The sequence below is a fragment of the Carassius auratus genome, chromosome 15 (assembly GCF_003368295.1).
Source record: "Carassius auratus strain Wakin chromosome 15, ASM336829v1, whole genome shotgun sequence".
NCBI classification, from domain to species: Eukaryota; Metazoa; Chordata; class Actinopteri; order Cypriniformes; family Cyprinidae; genus Carassius; species Carassius auratus.
The window spans coordinates 22,119,466-22,137,329 of NC_039257.1; positions in this window are offsets into that span (position 1 = coordinate 22,119,466).

Sequence of the window (17,864 nt, forward strand, 5' to 3'; positions counted from 1 at the left end):
GCCCACTGCGAAGTGACCTGATTTGCCGCAATACAGACATAGTCCCAGGGCGAGGCGTTGCTGCTTTTGTTGAGGAGTGAGCCGAAGGCGCCCCACCTGCACAGGCTCAGGCTAAGTGGTTTCTGTGGGGGAGACAGATGACTCCTCAGTCCTACAGGGTGCACGAACTGCCAGGCGCTGACGACGGCGGTGAAGGCGACCCTCGATCCGCAACGCCATGTTAACAAGATCGTCAAAGTCACGTGGCAGGTCCTGAGTGGCCAGCTCATCCTGGATGTCATCCTCTAGCCCAGCACGGAACATAGCTCGACAGGCCCCCTCATTCCAATCGCAGGTCGCTGCAAGCGTCTTAAAATGAATGGCATAGTCCGTCACTGAGCGACCCGCCTGATGCAGCCGTGCTAGCTGGTCAGCCGCTTCCTGACCTCTTGCAGAGCGGTCGAATAGTCTCAGCGCGGCCGCGATGAGAGCGGAGAGGGAAGGAAGCCACGAGAGAGCCAGCGACAGTGCAAACAAAAACTCTTCTGAAAAATGCCGGTGCCCGGTCTAGGAAATGAGGGAGGGGAAAAATAGAAAAACAAAACAAAACCAATAGCAGCAAACAGTGGCACGACAGAACAAGGCTTGACAGGATCAGACAAAGTGGCTACACGGGGATTATTGACGAACAACGATCTGGCACCGATAGGCGTGACAGACGGGAATAAATAGAGCAAGAGATGAACAGACATTGAATTCAGGTGAGCGGAGTCAAACAATTAGAAGCGGAAACTGTGGTGATGAAGGGGAGGGAGGAACGCCAAAGATAGGTGCAAGACAAACGATCAAAACCAAAACAAAACACCATGTGAACACGAAATGCGGACATATACAGAAACACACACACACACCGAAGAACGGGGTGATCAGACAGTGGACATGACAGTAATCACATAAATACAACGCAAAAGTTAATATTTATTTAAGCTTCACCTTTTCATGTTCAGTTAACGTAAATGAATTAAATACATTTTATGAAAACTGATGAATTGTGATTTAAGCTTGTATAATACATAAACTTTACTCATTTTCAATAACTTATTGTTACTTGCTTTATATAATCACCTTACATTTTCTTAATTCTATTAAATAAATGGACAAAACATGTTACATTTTCAAACCTTTATTGTTGTAATTGACCCATGAGTCGAAAGTAACATCCAATCTGACCAAAACAAAAAAACAAAAAACCATGAAAGCATGAAAGCAGCACATACTGTAATGCAGTACTTAACAGAACTGTTCTCTGCAGTTTCATGAATCCTTATAAACTAAATCTTCCAGTGGTTATGACTCATGTTTGTCGTTTTAGCTCTTTTTGCCCACAACTTACAGGGATCTACAAGAAACCATATTTTTATCATAAAAGATTAATTTAACATTTTCAAGGTAACGCTGTCATATTATTGCATAGTACAGTAAACAATGTGCTTTCTCCTGATCTACAACACAAAACAGAAATGTAAATGGTCCCTTCTCTTCCTAAATATTTGTTAAAATAATTAAATAACCAGGACCCTTTATACAATAAAATTTAAATACAATACAATAAAATAATTAAAATAAAAGGGAAAAAAGAAAAGCAAATATTTTACTTCACATATATCGAGTTCAACACTTTTTTAATACATATAACAGGTTTCCACATTCAAGCATTTAGGCCATTACAACGTGTCCTACTCACTGCAGAAGGGTATGCTGCATACCAAAAGATCTTCTCAGCCATGTCTTCAAATATGTCAAACCTTTTTTTGGTGGTGGTATAAGTAGCATTCCACTTTTGTTGTACTCGGTTTTCGCTCTCTGCAGCTGAATTCATGCAGAACATGAAAAACGAGAAAGTACTACAATAAGAACTGGAACCGTAAGCTGAGACAGCCTCAACAATACTGGAAAACGAGTTCTCTGAAAAGTTGACTTCCTGGACTCAATAGCAATATAAGGAACATCTCCTGTATCAAAAGTTTCAGAGCTACAGGAAGCAGGAAAGTGCAGTCTCTTGCATGCTGGAGTTAGTTTCATCAGTTTGTAGAAACATTTATTTCAGGGCATTCTTGTCAAAATGTTTTTAATGTTCCTCCAATTGTTGGAAATATGTAGGCAACCAGTAAATGAACTATTCCCTGAAAGATTACAATTTTAAGTGCTTGAACCTTTGGGGAAAGCTTGCTGGCCATAACTCCAACATCACCAGACTCATCCTCAGCACCATCGTGTTGCGAATCACAAAAAGGCCCAGAGTGGTCTCAGAAATTCCTCTTTCTGTTTTTCAGGGTTGCAGTCCTAAGGCCAAAGTAAGTAAATAATTATTAAATAATTTAATAATAAATAAATGAATAAATAAATAAATATATAATGAACACATTTTCAGTGTCACTGAAATATTTGCAACATACAGGCTGGCATTGTAAGTTAGGTCCTTAAAAAAGGGCAAACATATACAAACCTGGAATTATTTGATGACTGTCGTCATGTCCCCGTTGAGGATGACACAATCTCATTTGATGTGTATGCCACCACACTGAAAATTTGACACAAAATTAAACAATCAGAAATTGCACTATAATAAAAACTTATTATAGTTTGATATTTTTTTATTGCTTCTTAAGAAATGAGATGCAAAAAAAAAAAAAAAAAAAAAAAATATATATATATATATATATAAAACAACACTGTAATTGAGTGACTGCCCCAAATTGAAGACAATGTGGAATGATTTTAGACACACAGAAATCAGGAATCAGCGCGATCATCACAACAATGGTGACCATCAATAAAGCATGTTGTAGCCAATAAAAACTCATCCATGGCTCCCATCATGCATTGCAGCATGAATAAATTATGAGCTGAACGATCTTTTAAACTTTTTATTCTAAATATATTTTATTTTTGCTGTTTTTATGTGAATTTTTTGTATCTTGTTGTGTGACGTTCAGAGATTTTTGCCCTTGGCTTGACACTCAAATTTGAAAATTAAAAAGAAACAAGCCAAGGTCCAACTAAAGCAAACACTGACCACTATAATGGTGACACACAAATTGTGATTTTTCTCGGTTGGTGATTCTGCTTGTTAACATCAGGTGTCTTCTATAATGGTCAATCATAATTCAATTAACTTCTTAATTACCTCATTAACTTCAACCCTGCTTCAGTGTTACTTTTAACACTGCTTCAGTGTTTATATGTGTCCACATTCAGAGTGTTAAATTAACACTGGGGAGTGTTAAATTAACACTGGGGAGTGTTAAATTAACACTGGGGATTTTGCTGTGCTGCATTAAAAGAATGCATGATCAACTCAATGTACAAAATTAGTTTTAAATGTTTTAAACCTATAAACTTTTACATGTATCTTTCATATAGTCACAAAACTTAATGTAAAAAAGAGAGAAAAGATCAACACTTTTTACTTTTTAAGAAATGAAATGAGTATAGTTTACAAAACATAAACATATTTAAAAAAAACTAACTATACATACTGTAAATTAGTGATTGACTTTAATAATATGACTTTGATAACATATTTGTTTTTACTCGAGATCCTAACGTTAACGTTTACAGTCAACTTACTTGTTCTATCACATTTGCATTTGCACATTTGCAAGTGAATGTAATTTACGTCTAGATGACAGTAAAAAAAAATCACGCATAATCTGCTTAAGTGCAAAAAACAAAACAAAAACAATGTAGCCTTAAGCCTATAACGTTACTCAAACGGTAACGTTAGTACATTTTAAAATGATCAAGAAAAAGTTAGCAGGGAAGGCCGAAAATATCTAACGTTAACGTTAGTTCTTTCAATAAAAAGTGCAGTTGGCAGCTACGGTAAATCAAGATAGATCAAAAAATACAAAATAGCTTATATGTTAAAGTCTACATCAATTATACAAGAAAATATCTTACCTTTCATAATCTCCTCATCCGTTCTCTTCCCACCGCTGAGTCACCGTCGTCACGTCCTAGTCAACTTCCCGTCTTCAGGTTGTTGTTTTTTTCCTCTAATGCGCATGCGCAACTTGCATTCTTGCTTTATTGCATTGAATTAGGCATAGTTTATGTAATTTGATCAGGTTGGTTTCGGATCCATTACGTTCATGTTGAGAAAGCATAATTCGGAATAATAATAATTATTTTATATGTTTTTAAATATACTTTATTTAAATAGTTTGCTTAATTTTTTGAGTGCATTTCAAGGACCCTAGGTTTTTAGTGCCAACGCTACACTGTAAAAAGTGATTCTCTATATTTATTCAATAAAATTGGGACAAAAAATTACAAGCAATATTATTAATTAAATGTAACACATTTTAATTAAGTAGAATTAACCATTCAACATGAGTAGAATAACATGAAAAAAATAAAATTTACACAAAAAATATTGATTTCATTGGACAAAAAAAACAAACAAACACTATTCTAAAGAATACTATGTTATGCATGCCAGGCCAGTAGTTGGCGATCATGAAACACCCTTCGAAAACAATATATGCATGCAAATGACATCAGCCTTTTTACAAATTCACATTTTTGTTGCTTACATAGATATGATAAAGGAAGCATGTTCAAAAGGTAGTAAGGCCCCCAAAACAGAATTATTGAAGACACCTAAAGTTCACGAACAGAAATCACTGAAGGAAAAATAATGTGTGGCATGAATAAATTATGAGCAACAATTCTATAGTAGCTTGTTTTGTGATTCTTACAGTTCGTCTGAATATGCTGTTTGTCACCATTCTTGAGATTCAGATGCTGGTTCTTGATGTCACTGTCTGCCAAAAAAAAGTTCCACTCTCAATCAGAATTCTTAAACTCTAGATTACACTGAAAAATCTGTACCTTTTATTGTTAAATCACAGCGCTGCTATAATGAATGTTGATGTAACTCAGATATTCAGGTAAAACAAAGTTTATGTAAAAGCATAACCAACACCACCTGATCATCTTTTTTCTTAGCTTGGTTAGCTGTTATAAATGAGTTACAACAGCAATGCAAAAAGTAGTGTTAAAACAACAAGGGTCAAGAGCACAACTAAAGCAAACACTGACCACTATAATGGTAACCAATAATTTACCCTTTGATTCTGTTTGTGAACTTTAGGTGTCTTCAATAACTCTGTTTTGGGGGCCTTATGACACAGCGTTTTGAACATGATGCCTGTATCGTATTTATGTAAGCAACAAAAATGTGAATTTGTAAAAATGTGCATGCATATAATGTTTTCAAAGGGTGTTTCATGATCGCCAACTACTGGCCTGGCATGCATAACATAGTATTCTTTAGCATACTGTTTGTTTGTTTTTTTGTCCAATTAAATCAATATTTTTTGTGTAGATTTTACTTAATTTTTTTCATGTTATTCTGCTCATTTTGAATGATTATTTCTACTTAATTAAAAAGTGTTACTATTTAATTAATAATATTAATAATATTGCTTGTAATTTTTTGACACAATTTTATTGAATAAATATAGAGAATCACTTTTTACAGTGTACCTACCGAATTGAAGGACCAGCGAAGATGGATGACAATCAGACTGTGAGTATCAAATGTGAGTAAATTCTTATTTGTTTAACATTGAAAACAATTGTGATGCATTTCACTGGAAAGTTAACAGTGTACTTGATTTGCTAAATAGTCTTGAATGCATATAGCCATCATATATTAGACTCTTATTTGTTTTAGGATTCTGTTGCATGACTGGTAAGTTTGTGTTAACTCAGTGACAATACAATAAACTGTAGCACTTTTGTTGTGAAAGCTTGTTAATTACTCATTGTTTTACAATTTTAATTATGTTAAAATAATATTTATGGTTTAACTGTCACATGTTCACAGTCAGCCTGTTTAACATTACCCCACAATACATGTTTAGAGTACGTCTCTTCTTTTTGACATGGTTTAATAATATTGATAGAGACGTGCATTTTAATAGTCAAACATTACAGAGAAGCCATCATAATAATTGACTGTTAAAATACCATGTTAGTTTATGTCATGTTTTGGCTATGTTCCTATAGCCTGTACAGCCTAATGCCTCACTGTTTGTCTATATGTTTTAAATTATTTGTAAAATAAAATAAAAAAAGTATTTGAAATGCATGCTGGGTACAAACAAAACTCATCCATGACTCCCAGCATGCATTGTGTCATTAATGAATGATGCCCCTGAATTGTGATGTCCACTCATTTTCTTGCATTCTTACTACGTGCTTGTACTTTTGCTTTTGTCTTAAAGGGTTAGTTCACCCAGATAGCAATTTTATGTAATTAATAACTTACCCTCATGTTGTTTCAAACCCGTAAAACCTCCGTTTATCTTTGGAACACAGTTTAAGATATTTTAGATTTAGTACGAGAGCTCTCAGTCCCTCCATTGAAGCTGTGTGTACAGTATACTGTCCATGTCCAGAAAGGTAAGAAAAACATAATCAAAGTAGTCCATGTGGAATCAGAGGGTTGGTTAGAATTTTTGAAGCATCGGAAATACATTTTGGTCCAAAAATAGCAAAAACGACTTTATTCAGCATTGTCTTCTCTTCCGTGTCTTTTGCGAGAGAGAGTTCAAAACCAAGCAGCTGGATATCCGGTTCGCGAACGAATCATTCAGTTCACAAAATCGAACTGAATCGTTTTAAACGGTTCGCATCTCTAATATGCATTAATCCACAAATGACTTAAGCTGTTAACTTTTTTAATGTGGCTGACACTCCCTCTGAGTTCAAACAAACCAATATCCCTGAGTAATGGATGCACTCAAACAATACACTGACTGAACTGCTGTGAAGAGAGAACTGAAGATGAACACTGAGCCGAGCCAGATAATGAACAATAGACTGACTCGTTCACGAGTGTAGAACCGGTTGCATCGTTTTTCGGATTACCAGTAGTTCTTTTGGACAGTTCGATTCAATAAACCAGTTGAAGAAAACGGTTCACCGGTTCTTCGCTCGACGTGATGGTGTCATTTGCGATGATTGCCCTTGATTCAAGCCTTTGGCTTACCCGTGAACATAACACTAGCACAGAATCAGTTCAGAATCAATCACTAAAAGAATCAGTTCAGTTCAGACGCCCTGTGTGTCGGTCTGCTTCACGCTGAATCCCACATGTGTAGTATCATCAACTCCTCGGTTCACGAATTGGACGCGTCTGACAGAAACGGTTCTTGACTCATGAATGAGTCAATGTTTTGTTCGTTATCTGGCTCGGCTCGGTGTTCATCTTCAGTTCTCTCTTCACAGCAGTTCAGTCAATGTACTGTTTGAGTACATGAATTACTCTGGGACATTGGTTCGTTTGAACTCAGAGGGAGTGTCAGCCACATTAAAAAAGTTAACAGCTTAAGTCATTTGTGGATTAATGCGTATTAGAGATCCAAACTGTTTAAAACGATTCAGTTCGATTTGGTGAACTGAATGATTAGTTCGTGAACCGGATATCCAGACTGCTCTGATTTGAACTCTCTCTTAAAACAGACACGGAAGAGAAGATAATGCTGAATGAAGTTGACGTTTTTGCTATTTTTGGACCAAAATGTATTTTCGATGCTTCAAAAAATTCTAACTGACCCTCTGATGTCACATGGACTCCTTTGATGATGTTTTTCTTACCTTCCTTGACATGGACAGTATACCGTACACACTGCTTCAATGGAGGGACTGACAGCTCTCGGACTAAATCTAAAATATCTTAAACTGTGTTCCAAAGATAAACAGAGGTTTTACGGGTTTGAAACAACATGAGGGTAAGTTATTAATTACATAAATTTGCTATCTGGGTGAACTAACCCTTTAAGTTTCAGTAGCATGTTTTGTGATGTGATGTTACTTATGTTTATTTATTTTGTGGATTGTCACCATTGATTCATACACTGATTCTTGATCTGTCTTTCTAAATAACCACTAAGCTTCTTTTATGAGTGATATTATCTTAACAGTCTTTCATAACTTATGGCTAAGCAGCGTTCCCTCTTTTGCTTTTGTGTCAATATTCAATAAGAAAAGTGACACAAGGTTTGATCAGAAATAAGAAAAAGTTTGTTATAATCAATCTATAAACATCAATACCAGATTTCTTTTTTTTTTTTTCTATTTTTTGCTATAACAAGCTCCAAAATCACATTGTTAGAGCTGGCAAAAAAAAAATCTCTGTTCAAGAGCTCAACCAAAGTAAACACTGATCTCCATCATGGTAGTGAAAAAAAAAACACCTATGTAGTGTATCAGACCCGAACCAGACAAATTAGAGATTCGAGCATGGTTGATACATGAGACGAACTCCACAGAAAGGCTGTTGTAAATCAACTCCTAGCACCACAGTCTGAAGCAAGATAACCAACCCTTTCACAGAACAGCTTACAAAAAATAACATAATTAGATCAATTATTGAGAATTTAATTTCTGAAAAGAAATTTGGGGCAAGTAATCAAGTCAAAATTGGGGCAAGTAATCAAGATTGATGTCCAAGAGATGCACAGCCTGACCATCAAATGTAAACCCATGATAGTAATCATGATCAAAAGATTGTTGCATTGACTTCCCCCACCTAGAAGACAAGGACCAGACTGAAATTCCTAAGGGTACCTTTTAACCTCTGGTCTACAACGAATGTCCTTATGCCAGAGAATGGCACAGAAACTGTCTTTTATAGATGTAGATGTACCACAATTAACTCAAAAATACTTATAAATGAATATCAGTCCATTGCTTAACCCTCTGGACTCATTTTCTCCTGATAGCCCAGAAAAGAGTTTAAATGACACTTTCAGTTTTGATCGTACAGATAAGAGCAATACATCAATCGAATATGTAAAGGGTTTACTTTTATTTCTATACAGACATAATAACAACAAAACTTTGTGCATTTATAAAATAAAGATAACAAACAAGGTGTGCTGTCTGCAGCCTTGGTCTGTGGTGATCTTCATTTAGAAACGCGTCATTAAAATGAACGGTAACTCAGTGAATACTCAATGAAGATACATGAGAGATATATCTATAGAAAGCTTGACATGTCTAAACAAGTGCTACCGAAAACAAATATTCTATGATAAAGTAATCTTTCACGTCTCCCTTCATTATCTCTAATAAGATCATGCCCACGCGCTGAGCGCGTTATTGAGATTATAATGTTTCACGTGAAGCTTGCGGCTTGTATACACCCATACAACAGAAAACAAAGCATTTTTTTATTTTACTTTTTGCTTCACGATTAGAAGAATAAGACATAATTCACCCCAAGAAGATGTGATGAGGATTCCCTCAGGATTTGAATTTTGGATTTCCTCAGAAAAAATAATGAAGCACTTTATTCAGTAGAGATCATAAACCTGAGTAAGCCTCTTTTATTTATTTATATACTTGTATTAGGTTTCACATAATGTGTTAACATTTTCCTAGTTAGACTTTTTCCAAAGTATAATTCCTGACTAAATGTATAATCAAGTGAAACATTATGAAGTTTCAATAACAATACACACTATATCATTCAAAAGCTTGATGTAAATAATATAAATGTATCAAATAAATGTAAATGTAACAAACAATGCTGTTCTTTCAATTTATCAAAAAGAAAAACCTTGAAAAAATATTCTCAGCTCTTTTGCACATAAATAATAATAATAATAATAATAATAATAATAATAACAAAAAGTGGGGTTTTTTTTGTAGAAAATCAGTGTGTGATGATGCTAAAAATTCAGCTTTGAAAGTCAGCTTTGATTGTTCCTAATAAACTGTTTAACTGCACTCACAAGTGAATGTTAAATTAGGTTGTGGGATAATTAAATATATTCTAAATAAACCACAGACATAAAAATGTGGTCCGAACATTCTTTCTTGTAACTCTTCCCTCTCAGTCACACACCTGATTGAAAGGTTCATTATGCAGCTCATTATATGGGCCCTTTGTCTTCTCAGGTGTAAATCACAACATAATGTGCGATAGTTCACGCCCTCTCGCATAGACCCTTTCTACACAAAAAGTGTCTTAGAAAAAAGCCTTAACCCTTTAAACCCCACAACAAAATCCTCAGTTTTTAACACTTATAATGTGTGCACACTACAGAGTGTTAGAGGAACACTGAATCAGTGAAGTTAATGAGATAATTCTGTGATTAATTTATAATTGAGCATTCGTGATTAACAAGCAGAATCACTGAAGGAAAGAGAAACACAAGAACTACAACTGACTTCAGCCACAGCCGTAGATTAAATTAATTTTAAAGGGAATTTGGACAGAATCACTGTTGTATGGTTGATCACTGAGACAGCCTGCAATTCATTGAAAGAGCCGTATAACTTTAGCTCTGCAATGGCATTAATGTCCAATATATAGTGAAAACACTATTAATTAGCACAGTAACAAGATCGGCAGTTTAAGACATTAACTTGTAAGCACAAAACACAAGATTAGATAATTCACACTTCATTAGATAAATCTAAGACATATAAACTAATCTAACACATAAGCACACACACTGACACATTCACACAAGTTGCAGGAATGTAGAAAGTTAGGAAAGAATGAGTTTAAGAGAATGAAAATGTGAAATCCCAAGTTTACAGTAATACGTGAAATTGCATAGACATGAAAAACCATCAGTCACTTAATTAACCACTGCATTGAGTTCCTCAATAAGGTTACAATTATATTATTTATACCAGTACAGATCAGAGTCTGGAGGTAAGTTGCTTATGTTGCCTGTGTAAAAGGGGGTTCCCTTTGTTCTCATTGAAAAGGGGGTTTCCCGAGGTAGCTGATTGGCTGGACATAACTAAAAGCAAAAGCTAAAAGACAAATTTGATGGTGTCCTGAGTATTTAAACTGGCCTTTTGTCCACATCTCAAATTTTGTCTTGACCAATCAGATATTGTCTTTGCTCGGGGTATCAAATCATATGTTATCTTATCAATCAGGAGGTCCAAATTTCCCGCTCTTTGAGCATATAATTTTGGACATGATTCATTTTAACAAGAATATGATACATTTGACAAATAACTGATGGTCAGAAACGTTTCAAGCAAGCAGATTCAAACACATACTTACTAAACATGAATGCTTAAGCTATTCAATGGTTAATATGAAGACATGATAGTCAAATGTGTGGGTTACATATAAATTAATATGGATTTAACCCTCTGATGTCTAAGGGTATTTTTAATGATTTAAGATGAAGGAAAAAACAGTATGAAATGTAATTTAACAGTAATAAACTGTAATTAATTGAAGGCAACAAACTGTAGAAAAACTATTATTTACTTTTGCTGTTAAGTCAAGGAAAAAACTGCAATATACTGTAAAATGTAAAAGTCAGATTTACCAAATGAAAAAAACTTTAATTTGACTAAAATATTTGTGAACATCCATAGAAAAAAAAGTTATGCAAAGTCATACACTAATAAGGAGAGTAAATACTGAACTCAACTGTATTGATGTGTTTTTGCACAAGAGAGATGTTAGTTTAATGTAGTTTTGTGGTTCACCATTGTGCTGGAGAGTAGAGTAGAACCTGTGCGTCAGTCAATGATGAGCCAAAAACTGATATTTTGTTGCTTTATATAAAGTTGCTGATACAATAATGATCTCTGTGTTAAGTATTTTAGTTGCTAATACAATGATGATCTCTGTGTTAAGTATTTTAGCACATGCATGTGTGCTATAGCTAACAATAAACTATAGTGTTCTGAGTAAAATTCATGCTTTTAGTTATTTTACTATTACACATTAAGTGTTTGCATTTTTTTATATTTTTATATTCCTTCTCAGTGGACTCAAATTAAAAAGGTTCACAGTACTAAAATCGTATGCATGCTAGTTTTTAAACTCAGACTGTTTGAAGTTAATTTCCATGGTAGAATTATGGTAAAACTGTCAGGGATCGGGCAGACCCAGTTCCAACCAATCACCAGCGCTCACTCTCTCCCGAATTCTAATCACCAGCAGCTGATCTCCATTATCCCTGCACTATAAAACACCTCCGGAAACCCCAATGCATTGTCAAGCGTCCAACAGGGATGAACCTCGGGAAACTTGTCTCCGATGCACCTCGTCTCCATGAAGTCTCCTGCTGAAAAGTATACTCACATTTTAGAAAGTGCCTTGATATCTCCTGAGTGCCTAAGTGATCCTTCGACTATAGAACTCCCACTGTAAGAGAAGAGACAAGTATTGGAATCTCAGATTGTGTGGCTTTGACGTCTCGATCTATAAGCATACTCACCTGGCTTTCATAGAAGCATACTCACCTGGCTTTCACAGAAGCAAACTCACCCGGCTGCCACGGACACAAACTCCAGCGACCCCGCACCAAGTTTCCACACTGGTGTACATCGCGAACACAATCACTCAATCAGCGCCCTTCTCAGGCAGGGAGGAGGACTGCAACGGATACTTATTACAATGCTCTCTCGCATTAGAACAACATGCACATCAGTAACACACGGATCGTTCAAAGATATCTTTCGTGATTCAGCAGTTATCCGCGGCTGCGCTGAGGTGGGCAGAAGCACTCTGGTTCCAAGAAACCGCTGTCACTTCTTCATTCCAGAGTTTTATTAATCATTTTAAAGAGGTGTTTGGCCGTTCAGTGGGTGATTCCTCCGTAAGTGAACGATTATGGGGTTTAGATGGATGACCATAAAACCATAAAACCAAAGCTATCACTTCCTGGCCTACACCCACGTCTGTCAAGGAACTCCAGAGATTCATAGGCTTTCCAAACTTCAACAGACGTTCATTGTTCGCTACAGCACCATCAATTCTCCATTAAAATCTCTACTAAAAGGCAAACCCAAAACACTCCGGAAGCAGAACAGGCCTTCCAAGCGTTAAAAACCGCCTTCACAAGAGCTCCCTTGCTACAACACCCAGACCCAGAGAAAAAATTCATTGTCGAAGTGGATGCATCCACCACGGGGGTAGGAGCCATCTTATCCCAGTACTCTGAGCAAGCTCGGAAACCATTGCCCTGTGTGTTCTTTTCTAAAAAGTTATCCGCTGCAGAAAGAAACTACGATATCCGCAACTGTGAATTACTGGCGGTTAAACTGGCCCTGGAGGAATGGAGGCACTGGTTAGAGGGAGCCCAGCTGCCTTTCCTTGTACTCACAGATCACAAGAACTTACAGCATCTCAAGGAAGCCAAAAGACTTAACCCTCGTCAGGCCAGGTGGGCACTATTTTTTCACACTTTTCCATTTCCTCATATCCTATCGTCCGGGATCGAGAAACACAAGAGCTGACACCCTATCCCGACTACATGGCTTAGAGGAAGTCCAGAAGGAAGTGGAGCCCATCCTGCCCACCAATCTATTTGTAAATCCAATTCAATGGGATCTTGACAAAGTACTCCGTGAACAAGCCCAGAACCAGTCAGCTCCACCAATGTGTCCCGTAGGTAAAATCTATGTGTCGGAATATTAACGAGTTCCTCTCATTTCGGACGCTCATTCCTCTGTCGGAACCGGTCACCCAGGATTAAATAAAACACTGTCAGCTCTTCAGAGAAAATACTGGTGGCCACGGATGCGGGAGGATATCCTGGAATTCATTAACGGGTGCGCGATGACCAAGGTACCTCGACAACTACCTACTGGAAAGCTCCTACCCTTACCCATTCCTCAACGCCCTTGGTCCCATATTGGTGTGGATTTTGTTACAGACCTCCCAGCATCTGAAGGTAACACCTGTTACCCATTGATAGATTCTCCAAGGCTTGCAAGCTCATCCCATTAAAAGGTCTCCCCGCAGCTTTTGAAACTGCCAAATTATTATTCAACTATGTATTCCGTAACTTTGGTATTCCCGAGGACATTGTTTCTGATAAGGGACCTCAATTTATATCAAGGGTCTGGATACTCACCTGGCTTTCAAAGAAGCATACTCACCTGGCTTTCACAGAAGCAAACTCACCCGGCTGCCATGGACACGAACTCCAGAGACCCTGCACCAAGTCATTATTCCCATATTGTAAATAAAGACTGTGTTGAATCCACTTACCTCTGCCTCCGATTACTAACCTGACAAAAACTTTTTTTTTTTTAAATTAACAGTTAAGGGATGTAAATTAACAGTACCTTTCTGGAACCCCTGCTGCCAGTAAATTACTGTTATTTAACAGCAATTATTTACAGTGTGCAGTGACGGAAGAAACAAAGCTTTTCAAAGCATCAAATCAGCGGAACTTTTGAAACTTTTTGCAACAGTTATGATGTTATGTCAGTTAGGAACCTGTGATTTGAAACAACATATTTTTAAAGGTGTCAAATCTTCAGTGCTTTGAAAGTAGCCATAACTACAATATATAGTAAAATAAGCTTTCAATCAAGCAACTCATACCCCTTTTTCACTTGCTTGAACTGGGTGGGTGCTAGTTCAGAGTTTGTTCAACTGTCGAGACTTCTAAAAACTAATTTGCCTTTCCGCTGGCTAGAGAGCCACCACAGAGCCAGGCCCTATGTCACTGAATACATCATTGTTCCTTCACAACCCCATTCTCACTCCAAAGGCGTAAAAAACCGAAGCATGGTCAAGCGCTCCTAGCGTTACTATTATGACGCCAAATGTGCCTCTTGGCATAGAAATATCAATGCACTAGTATGACCTTCATTGCTTTCAGTGGGAAACTTTTGGAGTCAGAATTTTGCAAGGACTCCTCGCTGCAGACTATAGCGCGGCGACGTCACGTATGTACGTGACGTGTGTTTACCGTGCATGCGCAGTAACGTATATGTGTTTACCGTAAATACGATTGTGCGCCGTACTGACTGTCATTAATGCGCATATCCAGGTTCAATTTAAACGCATACAAATTTGCATTTAAATTGCTTTTAATTGTAAGAATGCTTTGGTCATAATCATAGAGAGTGTCATTGCAAATGTGTGCAATTTCAAACACTTAAGACATGTTTTATGATATAGTATTCGAATGCTGGTCTTTCAAAGTCTTATTTCGCCTAAAATGAACCATAAAAGATGTCTTAAAATAGAGCAGAAAGACTTTATTAATGTAAGTAATGCCATTGATGGTTGCATGCATTGCAAAAAAAAAATATCATATTTGTAATCTTATTCATTAACATTATCAAAGATTAATAGATACTGTAACACATGTATTGTTCATTGTTAATTTATGTTAATTAATACATTAACTAGTGTTTACCAATGACACCTTATTGTAAAGTGTTACCTCTTAAATGGACCTTCATATGTCTTATTATGACTTTTTGGGGACATTGTCAGTGAGAATAAATTCAGAGAAAATACCCACTTCATGTGGCTAGAGTACTGTAATTATCTGTTTTTCTTTCTCTGACAGACTGTATAGCCCTCAAAAGTAAAATTTCAAATTGAAAAAAATGTCAAACTTTCAGGCCATGCTTTCTCAAGCCAAGCCAACCTAAATTTTGACTTGAGAAAATGTTTTACAGTATTTTTCAGACTATAAATTGCACCTGAGTATAAGTCTCATCAGTCCAAAAATACGTCATGACGAGGAAAAAAAAACATATATAAGTCGCACTGGACTATAAGTCGCATTTATTTAGACCCAAGAACCAAGATAAAACATTACCATCTACAGCCGCAAGAGGGCGCTCTATGCTGCTCAGTGATACTGTAGCCTACCACTGAAAACAACTGAAAACTGTTAACTGAAATATTAACTTAATTTATTTAAAATCCAAGACCAAGAACAGATATTGGTAATCTGGAAAGGCAAGTTATTCAGCTAACGGTACACAATAGTACACAGAACAACAGGCTGAATATGTATGTTAACATAACACATTAACAGTTTGCCATATAATAGCAAAAAAAAAAAACATACCTGGAAGGCTGAATAGGCTAAAATTAACATAACGGCGAGTTCTACAGTTACCGTTAACACTAAGCAAGTTCACCAAGCTCCCGCGATCTTATTCCACTTCACTGAAACCGTTGAATTCTTCATCCTCTGTTTCACTTCTGAACAACTCCGCCAACTCCGGAAGAAGATGAAGCACCATCTCTTCTTCTTCTGCGGGGCTGTCGTCAGACTCTGCATCAGTTCCAGTTCCATGGAGTTCATGGAGTTACACGCTTTTATTTTATCTTTGAATTGTGGCATTATGTGCGCTCGCATACTGTCCATCACAAGCAGGGCTTTGCCAAATGTTAATAATTTCTTGATTCATCCACCCTTTCTCATTCACAGCCACGACAACTGTGGGGGGAGATTTGTCTTTGGGCATGGTTTTCCGTTTGAAAATGACCATTGGTGGCAATTTTGATCAATCTCCACAACATGCCAGCACCACTGTGAAGTGTGATTTCTCATGATCAGTTATCTATATTCACAGTTTTCTGCTCTTTCTCTGCAACACCTCGGCCCATGGGGATGTCAAACATGAGGGTGGACGTCATCCATGTTGATAATATGGTCCGGTGACACGTTGTAGATGGTAATGTTTTCTATTGGTTCATTTCTCTTAGTTCATTGATCTTGGTTCATGTCAAATAAATTGATAAATAAGTCGCACCTGACTATAAGCCGCAGGACCAGCCAAACTATGAAAAAAGGTGTGACTTATAGTCCGGAAAATACGGTAATTTAGTTGATGTAAATGCTGGTTATAAATTAAATATCTTAGGTAGTTTACAGACAAAGCAAATAACACTTTTTCTAACACCATGCTATAATATATTTAAAAATACATTTACAATGTTTTCCTTGTATGGCTCTTCTGCCTTTCTACAAAATGATTTAATATTGTTTTAGTATTGTTTTTTCTTTTATGTAAATTAGGTGTTGTGAACTGGATTGCATTGTCTGAACAATACAACCTGAGTTCCGGGCGTCATGTTCTCTGACCCAGTGCATACGGTGCAGTTAAATATTTAAAGACTGTCCACCTGGCTGTGTGAGGAATCGCAGGAGGAGAGTCCTGTGTGGGTTTTATCCATTCAAAGAATTTGAGGGCTACTGCTTGACTTATTGTTTTATCAGTGATGGAGGTGAATTTCAGATTTATTTTTCTTGTGTCATGTCTATAGTCTTAATCTATATTTGTATATACAATTATATTTTCTGTTTTGTTCTTTGAAATAAATAAAAAAGATCACTGTCATCAGTTTGGTTTTTTTGGAGGCACCTTGCATAAAATGGGATGCAGGCACTTAAAATATACTGTATGTAGTCAATTGAAATTAAAACTACTCTATTGGTTTAAATGTTTCACATGCAGACTTGCCAAAGCAAAAGAAAAATGTCCAAATTTATAGTTAAAAAATAGATAAACAAGAACCATAGCAAAAGACAGATTAAAATAAGAAAGGCAGTGGCCATTTACACTTAGAGCAAATGGCTATAGATTCTATTTATACTATGTTAAAATAGAAGGATTTTCTGCTATTTATATTACTTTTTGCAAATAGTGGCAATTGCACCTCAGTATTGTAGTAATTATAAAACAGTATGCAATAATGACTCAGTGTACATTATAATTTTAATTCAAATTATTAAATGGATGCCAGCATATCAGGACAATAAAGTCCTCCCTCAAAACTGTTTGATTATTTCCTTAGTTTTTATTTAAAATTGAAAATTTGAAAAAAAAAAAATGAAATTTGAAAAAGAAGGGAAAAAAAGGCAGATTCGGACAGAATTGATTGCATTAAATTGTGAACAACACACGTTTTACCATCTGCACTATTAGAGCCGACGACTGTACTTTATCTGTTGTAATTTTGACTAGCTCAATAAGAAATATAAGGTGCCATTAAAGTGTAATATTACAATATACACAGTGAAGTAAAGTGCAACAGAATTTTAATATATTGTAAGTAT